This window comes from Melospiza melodia, chromosome 4 (assembly GCF_035770615.1).
Source record: "Melospiza melodia melodia isolate bMelMel2 chromosome 4, bMelMel2.pri, whole genome shotgun sequence".
Classification (NCBI taxonomy): Eukaryota; Metazoa; Chordata; class Aves; order Passeriformes; family Passerellidae; genus Melospiza; species Melospiza melodia.
The window spans coordinates 53,829-66,608 of record NC_086197.1 but is presented as its reverse complement, the minus strand read 5'-3'; positions in this window follow the sequence as shown (position 1 = coordinate 66,608).

Genomic DNA, 12,780 nt, shown 5'->3' with positions numbered 1-12,780 from the left:
AGGGCTGCAACCCTCAGAGGGGATGAACGTGGGGTGCTTTGTCAGGACTCCCTGAGGTGGGGGTCTGAGTTGGCTCTGGCAATGAGGTTAGCCAAGATGTTGCCCCTTAGGCCCCATAAAAGCAAAGTCTCCCTTTTGGTCACAGTGCTGAGGTGCGCAGCAGGGCAGAGCAGTCCCGGTGTGTCTCGTGTCACTTGTCTTTTGTGTATTGTGTGTTGCCTGGATATCTCATGTCTCTTATCTTAGCCCTGTGAGGGGCCTCTCAGAAACCTTTCCTAGCATCCGTGATCTCAGCGTTCCTCGCCCTGGCACTCATGCCATAGATCTTTTGACTGGGGAGCTCACACAGGCATCAGAAATGCATCTCTCTTTAGAAGCGTCCAGTCAAATGTCTTGTCATGTCTTGTTCTGAGCTGTACAGACAGCCATGCTGCGCAATGATCCATTATAGCAGAGTAGGACTTGTAAGGATGTGAGGTTAGGGAGAGGATTCTGACTGTAGGATTCTCGGGCATCCATCTTTGCAGTTTTGGAATAAATCATTCTGTTTGCATCTTCTTCCTCCAGGGTTCTCTGAGCCTCATCAGCTCGCCATCAGCTTCAACTCTTCTTCTTTTGCATTCTCTCAGTCCTTGCAGCCATTTTCCTTGCTAAGAGATTTCCGTTCCTGTTGTGTCCCCAGTGTTTGTCACGTCTTGTCTGTCCTGTGTCACGGGTGTCTGCACACATTTGTGCTGGAGCTGCTGTTCTGCCCTGCTGCATATCCTGGTGCAATATGAGAAGTCTCAGGGACTTGGAATTTGTAATGTGTAGTTGGATTCTAGATGGGATTTGTAGATGGACACAGGATACGTGGAGCCCATAAGTTATCCTGCAGCCCTTTCACTTTCATCCTAACTTTCTTTTAGTTGCAGAAGGATAAATCCAGGGCAGAGCCCCCCATTCTGGGTGAGGGGATTCCCCTGTGAAGGTCAGTCACGGTTTGTCTCTGCAGAGGAAGCATAAATTGTGGCTGCTGCAGCTCTGCTCTTTGTCTTTATTTTTAGGAAGTCAAGGCAGAGAGCAGCTGTCAAGGCTGAGTGGGCAAGGTGAGCATTGAGTAGGGTACCGAAACAGTTGTTATTGCTGAGGTCTCAGTTTCTGGTGCAGCTCTAGGTATGTATTATTCCTCTTTTTATTTTAGATGGACTGCTTGCCATCTATCCTAGCCCAGCATGCCCATGCCAGGTGGGTTCAAGCTTAAGGTATCAGTGTGGCATACTTGTCAGGGTTGGGAGGTTGTGTTTTCACAGTATCTCAGCATGCTTTTCTGCTTTGTTTCTTTGCAGGTGCTGTCGCTGCCCTAGGCATGCCGGGGAAGAGAGGAGGGCAGGTGACTCGGAGTTTAGACGGGCTGATTCCTAGGTGAGCGTTATGCAGCAGCATGCTAAGTGTGTACATTTTCTTTTTGCAGGTATCTTCCGGGCGGCCTCCAGAGTCAAATCAAGACTTGAGGTGAGCTGGGGCAGGGGTGCGAAGGAGTCCCGGGGATTACTGTTTTTGAGGGCAATAGTCACCTTTTCTGTTTTGCCTTAGGTACCCTGGGCAGGTTTGTAGCCACAGCTTGGAAGCGGCAGCACCGAAGCACACACATTGAGAACGTCTCAACGTCCACGTCCGACCGAGGATGGATTTTGTCCGCTTGTCTTCCAAAGCTAAGTGTCGGGGCCAGTGGTTGGGAGAAGGGGAAAAGCCTTTACTATCACAGGAGGCAATCTGATGTCAGCTTAGCGGAGAGGTCTGTAGTGGGACAGGCTCCCTGGAAGTAAAGGGAGAGGGTTTCTCCTCAGCCTCACCAGAGCCTTTGCCGGGCAGGGCAGTTCCTACCCATCTCCACATTCTTGTGAACTTTGCGTCATCAGCCTTCTTCGACTTGACGTCGTCACGGCTCTTTCCCCCGTGGAGCTCGCCTTCAGGTCCGGAGCTGTAGCCGCAGTTACCTGGCAGTCCGCTTCCTTCTCTAGGCTTGCTGAGCCTCTTGAGCATCCTCTTAACTGCTTTGGCCCTAACTTCCTTTAATGAGTTGCATTTCATCATCACGTGCTGTTGTCATAGGGCTTCCTTTCCCTTGGCCTCTGGCTCGTCTTGTGCTAGGACTCTCGGGTCCCTAAAGGGAAAGTGCCAAGCAGTTGCAACTTGTCTCTGTGTTATGTCATCTGTGTCTGTGTTATGGTGTGTGTGTCCATTGTCTTACACGGCATAGGCCTTTGTTACATCTCAATGCTTTATCGGCTCTCTTCTGTGCCATGTTCTACTCACATTCCTTGCCGGATATCCCTTATTCCAATATCTTTACATTTTTACTCTTTGAGACAGGAATGTCTCACAGGGACAAGATGTTCTCATCCATCTTCCTTCTCACTATCAGCTTTGGTAGTGCTTTTTTTTCCATTTTCTTGGACTTCTAGAGGGAGCATCTTACACCCTCCTCACGTGACTGCAGTAGTTCTATAGGTTCCATCTTCTCAAAGGGTACAGGGCTCAATAAGTAATCTTCCAGAGAGTTTTCTTAAGTCGTGGTTTATATTGTATGTTCCTATGTTGGCTTATATTGTATGTACTTACATACAGTATAAGTACGTACAGTATAAGCCAGCATAGGTACATGCAATGTAAGTGCATCGCCTTATATTGTCTGTACTTACACTGCATGTAAGCATGTCGCCTTATATTGTGTGTACTACACTCTATGTACACTTGCACTGTATGCGTCAGCTTACATTGTGTGTAGACTGTACCACTTATGATCGGAGCTGCCCTGCCCTGGCACATAGTCACAGTTAGGTAGAACAGTTATAACAACTTTACTGTTCATCTGTCTTTTGTGGGATTTTGGGTAGAAAATTCATCAGTCCAGAGTGGGGACAAGTCCTAGCTGTCAGATAGCAACTTGTTGACCCTTCCTGTTGTCTCACAGGTTGCCGAGGCTGCTGATTTCCCCAGGATCTGCCATTTACCTCAAGGAGCGGCAGCCAGAAGATGTGTCAAAGCACCTTCTTCAGCATCTCAGGGAAGGGCCACAGTGAGCGTGTAAGAAGGAGTGTGTGTGAGAGCACGTGGCTGTGTCTGTCTGCTCGTCTCTGCGTGTGTGAGCGCATGCTGACTGGATTTAACCTTGTGTATATGACTTTTGCTTTTCAGGTTTTGCAACTCATTGTTAAATTGAGAATAAAAAATCCCCAGCTGCCTTCCACCCTGGCTGTTTTTTGTTTTTTTGGTCCCAGCCAAGTAAAAACCCAGAAAAATACTCCAAGATAGGCTAGAAAAGGCCCAAAAAACCCAGTAAAAAAACCCAAGATGGGCAAGAAAAACCCAGAAAAAAGCAGAAAAAACCCCAAAATGGGCAACAAAGAAACCCCACAAAAATCCAGGAAAAAAACTGCAAGATGGGGAAGAAAAAAATCAAGAAAAAACCCAGAACAATCCCAGGGAAAAAATCTCAAGAGGGGCAAGAGCAAACCCGGGAAAAAACGCTAAAAACCCCAAGCTGGGCAAGAAAAAACCAGGAAAAAAAACCAAGATGGGCAAGAAAAGCCCAGAAAAAACCCAGAAAAAAAAAAAAAACAGGAAAAAGAAACTGGAAGAACCCCCAAGGTGGGCAAGGAAAACCCAGAAAAAACCAAGGAAAAAAACCAAACATGGGCGAGAATACCCAAAAAAAAACCCCAAGATGGGCAAGAAAAAACGCAGAAAACACCCACAGAAAACCAGGAAAAAAACCTCAAGATGGGCAAGAAGAATCCCAAAAAAACCCCACAAGATGGACCAGAAAAAACGCAGGAAAAACCAGGAAAAATAAACCAGGAAAAAAAAAACGGAAAAAAAATCCCAAGATGGGCAAGGAAAAACCCAGAAAAAAACCAAGAACAAAAACCCCAGACTGGCAGGAAAAAAACGCAAAAAAAAAAAAACCAAGATGGGCAAGGAGAAGATCCTCAAAAAACCCAGAAAAATCACAGAAAATGCCCCCAAGATGGGCAAGAAAAAAAGCAAGATGGACCAGAAAAATACCTGAAAAAACCAAGGAAAAAAAAAAAAAAGGAAAAAAAAAAAGGGAAAAAAACCACCAAGATGGGCAAGAAAAAAAGCAAGATGGACCAGAAAAAAACCTGAAAAAACCAAGAAAAAAAAAAAAAGGAAAAAAAAAAGGGAAAAAAACCACCAAGATGGGCAAGAAAAAACCCAGGAAAAAACCCAGAAAAAAAATTCAAGATGGGCAAGAATAAACCTGGAAAAAACCCCCCAAGACTGGCAAAAAAACCCCAGGAAAAACTCCAAACTGGGCAAGAAAAAAAACTGTCGTAAAAGGTGCCGTAAAGCCCGACTGTCGTAAAAGGTGCCGTAAAGCGCGACTGTCGTAAAGACTGCCGTAAAGCGCGACTGTCGTAAAGACTGCCGTAAAGCGCGACTGTCGTAAAAGGTGCCGTAAAGCGCGACTGTCGTAAAGACTGCCGTAAAGCGCGACTGTCGTAAAGACTGCCGTAAAGCGCGACTGTCGTAAAAGGTGCCGTAAAGCGCGACTGTCGTAAAGTCTGCCGTAAAGCGCGACTGTCGTAAAGTCTGCCGTAAAGCGCGACTGTCGTAAAAGGTGCCGTAAAGCGCGACTGTCGTAAAGACTGCCGTAAAGCGCGACTGTCGTAAAAGGTGCCGTAAACCGCGACTGTCGTAAAAGGCGCCGTAAAGCGCGACTGTCGTAAAGACTGCCGTAAAGCGCGACTGTCGTAAAAGGTGCCGTAAAGCGCGACTGTCGTAAAGACTGCCGTAAAGCGCGACTGTCGTAAAAGGTGCCGTAAAGCGCGACTGTCGTAAAGACTGCCGTAAAGCGCGACTGTCGTAAAAGGTGCCGTAAAGCGCGACTGTCGTAAAGACTGCCGTAAAGCGCGACTGTCGTAAAAGGTGTCGTAAAGCGCGACTGTCGTAAAGACTGCCGTAAAGCGCGACTGTCGTAAAAGGCGCCGTAAAGCGCGACTGTCGTAAAAGGCGCCGTAAAGCGCGACTGTCGTAAAAGGCGTCGTAAAGCGCGACTGTCGTAAAAGGTGCCGTAAAGCGCGACTGTCGTAAAGACTGCCGTAAAGCGCGACTGTCGTAAAGACTGCCGTAAAGCGCGACTGTCGTAAAAGGTGTCGTAAAGCGCGACTGTCGTAAAAGGTGTCGTAAAGCGCGACTGTCGTAAAAGGTGTCGTAAAGCGCGACTGTCGTAAAAGGTGCCGTAAAGCGCGACTGTCGTAAAAGTTGCCGTAAAGCGCGACTGTCGTAAAGACTGCCGTAAAGCGCGACTGTCGTAAATACGGCCGTAAAGCGCGACTGTCGTAAATACGGCCGTAAAGCGCGACTGTCGTAAAGACTGCCGTAAAGCGCGACTGTCGTAAAAGGTGTCGTAAAGCGCGACTGTCGTAAAAGGTGTCGTAAAGCGCGACTGTCGTAAAGACTGCCGTAAAGCGCGACTGTCGTAAAAGGTGCAGTAAAGCGCGACTGTCGTAAAGACTGCCGTAAAGCGCGACTGTCGTAAAGACTGCTGTAAAGCGCGACTGTCGTAAAAGGTGCCGTAAAGCGCGACTGTCGTAAAGACTGCCGTAAAGCGCGACTGTCGTAAAAGGTGCCGTAAAGCGCGACTGTGCGAATTGTTCCGAAGAGCCGAGTGTGGCTGAAAACAGCCGAGTTTACACCAAGAGCCGATCATAGCCGACTGGAACCGATAGCCGTGTGTAGCCGACTTGAGCCGCATTTACACAATGTGCCGAATATGACCAAGTTTAGCCAACCGTGCCAAGTTCGGCCGAAGAGCCGAACTTGAACGAGTTTAGACCAAGAGCCGAAGCAAGCCGAATTCAGCCGAGTTTCATTAAACAGAACCGAACGACGCCGCAGCGCTGTGCCTGCAGTGCACTGGTGCAGACGGCAGGGAGCGCTGTATAGAGTAAGTTTAAAATATCAACTATCTATAAGAAGAACTAAAAGCTCTATATCACGTGCAGCAGTAGAAAATTTCAGGCTCCCAGGGAATAAACAGTTTTCTTTAAATCATTTTTGTTTTGGAGTTTTTTTAATCCCAGGTAGCCTGAAAGTTACTATTGCTGCTTTTTTCTTCTAAAGCTAGAAAGGAAAACTAAGATTAGAAATACAGGGAAAGAAAGAAAGAAGGGAGGAAGGAAAGGAGGAAGGAAGGGAGGAAGGAAAGGAGGAAGGAAAGGAGGAAGGAAAGGAAGGAAAGGAAGGAAAGGAAGGAAGGAAAGGAAGGAAGAAAGAAAGAAAGAAAGAAAGAAAGAAAGAAAGAAAGAAAGAAAGACAGACAAAAACCAGGAGGGCAAGGAGAAACCTAGGGGGAAAAAAAAGAAAAGAAAAAAAACCCAACAAAAAACAAACCCACAGAAAAAAACCTCGAGATGGGCAAGAAAACCACCCCCCCCCGCAAAAAAACCCCCAAGAATGGCAAGAAAAAGCCCAGAATATAACCTTAAGATGGGCAAGAAAAATCCCTGAAAACAGACCAGGGAAAAAACCCAAGATGGGCAAGAAAAAAAAATCAGAACAAAAAACCAAGATGGCAAAGAAAAACCCAGAAGGAAAAGAAAAAAAAAAAAAAAAAAAACAGAAAAAAAACCCCCAAGGGGTGCAAGGAAAAACCAGAAAAAACACCAAAATGGGCAAGAAGAAACAAAGAAAAAACCCAAGAAATGCCAGAAAAAAATCAAGGAAAAAGGGAGTAAAGGCCCCAAGAAACAAGGCAAGAAAGAGAGGCAATAAAGCCCACAAAAACTCAAGACAAAAAAAAAACAAAAACAAGACATGCCAGAAAAAGGTACAAAAATGGTTCTGCCAGGTGCGATCAAGGTGAGCGGGTTCAGTTTCAGGTCCAGGAGATGAACAAGTGTCAGATTAGCTTGGGGCACTGCTGTGCAATGCAGCTGTGACAGGATTTATGTTTAAATATAGTTTAAATAAATTGGGGATTGTTTGGCTTTTATTGGGGTATGGGCTGGAGATTTCATAAAAAATATAAAACTAGAAATGCAAATATATCATATATATGTCGATAACAATAAATATTTAATACATAAAAATATAAGTAAAAGAAATATATTGTGTCAAAAGAACGTATCTATTATTATATAAAAAGGTATTCTCTCCAATATATATAATATCTATAAATATAACAAATGAAAATTACAAATATAGATGTGAATAGAATTATGACAAACAAAATTATTTTTAAAATTTTAAATGTGTTTTAAAGAAAGGGGTGTCTTTGCTTTTAATTTCGTTAGAGGCAGGGGTTTTATTTTAAATAATATAAGTACTATAGAAATGTAAATCGACATACGGAAATATATAATAAATATATAGAGATATAAAGATATAATACCAAACTATGAAGAGAAATAGAAATAGAAATCTATGTAAAGTAACATGAAGAGAGGTATATATAATATAATTTTTATCATACAGTAATATAAATTCTAAATATACATGCGACTATAAATATGAAAAATATATGATGGGGGCTCGGAGCACCCCAGGTGTGAGTGTGAGGATGATGAGGGCTCGGAGCAGCCCAGGTGTGAGCTGTGACGATGATGAGGGCTCGGAGCAGCCCAGGTGTGAGCTGTGACGATGATGGGGCTCGGAGCAGCCCAGGTGTGAGTGTGAGGATGATGAGGGGCCGGCTCGGAGCAGCCCAGGGGTGAGTGTGAGGATGATGAGGGGCCGGCTCCTGCCAGGGCGAGGCTGTTTTAGGTGGAGGCTTTGCCTCAGCTCCCTTTTGCACGGAGCTGCTGAGTGGAGGGGTTTATGGGCCGCTCCCGGCGCTGTCTCATGGAAGGACTGCGAGAGCTTCCCACAGGGTCGGGGGGAATACCTGGATCTGCGCTTGGGTACGTGGAGCATCGTTTAAAGGAGGCGCCGAGGGACGAATCTTTGTGCCGGGGAGCAGCAGCCGAACAGGTGAGCCCGTGTGGGTTTGGAGCGGGGACTTTTCTCCTTCCCCTTTCCAATTTCATCTTGCCAGTCCCTCCCCGGTTCCCCAGGAACAAAAGTGGAGCTTATGAGGACAAAAGGGATTAAGGAGAAGGAAGCAGCTCCTCTTCTCTTATTGTCTGTGTTTGAACTGAGGGGATCCCTCTTCACTTGTGGTTTTAAGGGTGTTGATTGCAGGAAAAGCTGCCTTTTCCAGGCTGTTAGGGGTATCCCGGGGGTGACAGGGAATCCCTGCGTTCTATTCTAAGGGGAATGGGAAAAGTATTCTTGTGGTGTTATGGGTTTGATTTGAAGGCAGCCCACCCCATTTTCAACACCCTCGGGTTTAAATGGAGGGGGCAGCCCTGGTGTCCCTCCTTTTCAAGGGTTTGAATGGAGGTCGAAATTGCCCTTTCCCATCAGTCGAAGGCTTTCATTTGGGGAGCGCCCCTTCTTTTCTGCTCTCCTACGGGTTTTTTTAAGAATTGTTGTTGCTTGTTCTTTGTTGTGCTTCAGTGCTTAGAAAACCTCCCTTTAAAATCAGTTCAGTTCATGAGTTGAACCTTTGTTTGCAGACCCTCACTGAGCAGAATTCATTGCAGACTCAGTGCACGCTGTGCCGGCCTCCCGGGAGTGTGAGGAGCTCATGTGTGCTACTTTTTGCTTTAGGACGCTCTGAGGTATTTATTCCTTTTGGGATACATGATGAGAATTCCCAAGAGAGGTAGTTATAAGGTATGACATCGGGAAAAAGCCTGTGTATTTGGAATGTTGTTGCTGTCAAAAGTTAATTTTTTCTTAGCCAGTAGTTAGCTTTTTGCTTTATTTTTGTGGTATCAGTATTTTGTTGTTTAAAAAATTGCTTCAAAATAACTTCAGTGGCTGGCCATCAGTACCTTGTTCAGATTTGCCTATTTGCTTGTAGCTGAAATGTTCACATCTTGTTTATCATTCTATTTAAGAAACTGCTGCCCAGCCAACTAATAACTGAATATCTATCTGTCTGGGACACGGGGAGAGGATTTAGGTAATGTCTTTGTTTCCAGAAAAAAGTTCCAGTGTAGTTTCTAAATAGAGGAGTAGGGGGTGAAGACTCGGGGCTCTGATGCCGTTGGGGCGCCCCAAGGTCCCCAGGAGACGGAGCCCCACTGGGGTGCAGGAGCAGGTGTGTTCTCATCTAATATTGAACAAATTATAAATATAAATATGACAATTATAAGCATGAAAATATTTTTAAAATACTTAAATAAAGCGGGTTTTCTTTATTGGTCCATAGGCAGGGTTTTGATTGTAAGAATTATAAATACAAATAATATAAAGGTAGAAATCTAAGTTTAGAAATATATAATAAATACATACAGATAAATATAAAAATTAAAAATATAAGAAAAAATTAATTGTAGCAGTAGATATTATACATAATTTAAATAATAATTTAAATCTATTTTAAAATTTTATATATATAATATATATCATTATTAATGTAATACATCCAAAGAAACGATAAATTAAAATATGAATGTATAATTATACAAAGTATAAATAAAAAATATTTCAATATCCTTTAAAAGAAGGGGTTTTTTTTATTTATTTGGTTAGGGACGGGGTTTTTATTTGGAATAATGGAAGTATTATAGAAGTACAAAACTAAAGATAGAAATATACAGTCAATATAGAAAGATATTTGTAAAAACACGAGCGAACGACGCCTCCTTCGGCCGAATGGAACGAGCTCGGCTGAACCTGACGGCCTCGAGCGAACCAAGGCCAGGCTTGCGAGGCTGCCTGAACCGAGCCGAGCTCAGCCGAACCGAGCCCGCTGCTCTCGTGCGCGCTAATTAGCGCGAGTGCGGTCACAGCCCAATGAGCTCCTGTGCCACGCCGCGCTCCCGATCGTGTCCGTGCGATGGCCGGGCCGCCCGCGGGACGCGGCAGCAGGAGAGCCCCGAGCCGGGCGAGTTTAACGTGAGGCGGCGCCGCTTGCCCGCCGTCAGGGAGCCGAGCGGAGTCGTGTCGAGCGCACTGAGCGGCTCCGAGTTCGGCCGAAGCGAGGCGAGCCGAGCCGCGCGCACTGAGCGGCTCCGAGTTCGGCCGAAGCGAGGCGAGCCGCGCCGAGCGCACTGAGCGGCTCTGAGTTCGGCCGAAGCGAGGCGAGCCGAGCCGCGCCGATTGTACAGAGCGGCTCCGAGTTCGGCCGAAGCGAGGCGAGCCGCGCCGAGCGCAGAGAGCGGCTCCGAGTTCTGCCGAAGTGAGCCGAGGTGCCCCGAGCGCAGAGAGCGGCTCCGAGTTCGGCCGAAGCGAGGCGAGCCGCGCCGAGCGCACTGAGCGGCTCCGAGTTCGGCCGAAGCGAGCCGAGGCGCCCCGAGCGCACTGATCAGCTCCGAGTTCGGCCGAAGCAAGCCGAGGCGCCCTGAGCGCACAGAACAGCTCCGAGTTCGGCCGAAGGGAGCCGAGCCGTGCCGAAGGGTCGAGTCCAGCCGAATGCAGATGACAATGGCCGAGTGTAGCTGATTACAGCCGAGTTTAGCCGAGCAGCTGTGAGCCTTGAGGTGAGCGTGCATCATTGCCGGCTTGGGATTGAGTGAAATGCACTAAGGAAAACAGCTCTGGGGAGGGAGGCAGGGAAATCCTCTCTTAACGTTTACCAATTCTTCCGTCAAACTCATCACGGCAGGACAGCGTGAAGACTGAAAGTGTAAGAAGATGTGGAGGGAAACAGAGAATCTGACAGGAGCATCGAATGCACAAGTGCACGAATTTTGCTTTTTGCTTGGATGTAAATTCAGAAGTTGTAAGGAATTTGGGAAGAAGAAGGGACATTTCAGAAGGAGAAGTTGTTGTTGTTACAGTCCTGGCAAAATCTTTTGTTCTAGCTAATAAAAGAAGTTAGTTTAAAAAACAAAACAAAAAGTGTTTTTTTTTCTTCACTGTTATATTCATTGGTGATATATGGTGTGTTGTTTTATTTCTTGGTATTATTAACTCTGTGTAAATTGTTTTTTGAGTGAAGCTAACTTTGGATGGGTTGTTTTGTATTTGAGGTAGGATCAATTTCAATAGGTTTCTTTCACAGAGTTCTCATAGGTATTACTGGGATTTTGGTTTTGTTTACTGTATGCATAAACATAGAGATTTGGTAGGGCCAGCTGGGCTGGAGTTTTGGGTGTGAATTTATTAGATGGCTTTTGTTAAACACAGAATAATTATGTAAGGTAACAGCAAATTACCCAATCAACCAATTTATCCAGCTATGTAACCTTACCACAAAGTTTTATATCTTGCCAGTTTTCTGTTCTTCTGCTCCAAGTAGTTGTTGCAAAAAAGAAAGTACTGCTTTTTTTCTGAAGAGTTTTCTTCTATAACAAGCCCTTTACTGCCCTTGAATCTGAGTCAGAGCTAAACAGCTGCAGCTGCTCTGAGGGCTTGGTGGGATTCGCCCCCTCCCTTTTCCTGGGTGCCATGGGAACGAGAGGCGGGCACCATCAGGGGTATATTAACCCCAGCCGTGGCTGAGGGGCTTCATTCCCTCTCGGGGATGTGCTGGGGTAAGAGCTCTCCTCTCATTTCAGGGAAGAGGCTCTTTCAGCTCGTCTCAGCTTGTTTTCAGCAGGTGTTTCTGGGCATCTAAAGCACAGAGGCTTGGAAGATTCTGTGAAGAAAATAGCATGGAATACAGGGAGTATTTAGATTTGTGATTTTGGGTTTTGTGTTTAGGGGTGGTAAGGTGGTTTTGTAATTTTTAGTTTTGCTCTGGTTTTTTTTTTTTGTTAGATTACTTTTGGTGGAATGTTTGTTTTTTTGGGGTTTTTTTTGGGGTGAGTTTTGGTTGGTTTTCGTGGGTTTTTTGGGTTTTTTGATGTTTTCTGTGGTTTTTATTGTTTCTGTGGGGAGTTAGGTGTTTTGGGTTTTATTGTTTTTGTGGGGTTTTGTTTGTTTCTTTTTTTTTGTTTTTGTTTTTTAATTGAGGAGTGCAACTCCCTGAAATGCCAAGCTGTGTCAAGCACAACATTTTTTTTCAGCAGATTGATCATGTCACAAGAGGGATCTGCCCAGTGTCCAAGATGATGTTTGAGATTGAGGCTTCAGGTGAGTTGAGGATGGTGACTGGGAGAGGGAGGGTGTTCAGGTATCCAGTTAGGAGTTCTTGGGAGGGGGTTTGCAGGCAGCAGGGTGAGAAAGGGTGTTTGTTTGTTTATTTGAGGGCCCCCCCACACAAGGATGTTCAGAAGCCTAGCAGAGGCATTCCCATGTCTTACAGCACACAAGGTCATCCACTGCACTCACAGCAATGCCATTCAACTTTGCCTTTCTCTTACCCAGGTGCCACTCCTAATGAAGGCCACAGCCTTGGAATCAGGATGAAGCTGGAGCCTGAGGGAGCCAGGCACGCTCAGGAAAGGGCAAGTAGCTGACTTGCAGGGATTTGGCCCACATAACTCTGGACTCACACTTTGGTTTTGGTTTTCTTTATTGCAGCTGACCGAGAGGCTCACAGGCCATCACAGAGCCCTCCGAGGCAGACTCATTTCAGGTGCAACGTGGATCCACATCGCCGATCATCCAAAAGATAAGTCGGGGGCCATGGCCTGGAGATGGGAGAGTATCAGGTTGGGAGTTCTTGCGCCAGATTTAAAAATTGGCAGTGGGAAAAGCAATCTTCTCCAAGGGCCTCTTAGGACAGGTAAAGGGAGAGGCTCTACTTTTGATGGCAGATGTCAGGCGGGCAGTGCAGAACAGCTCTGGTCTGTCTGGTGTTGTCTCGTGTGCCGTATTCCCTGGTGTGTCTTT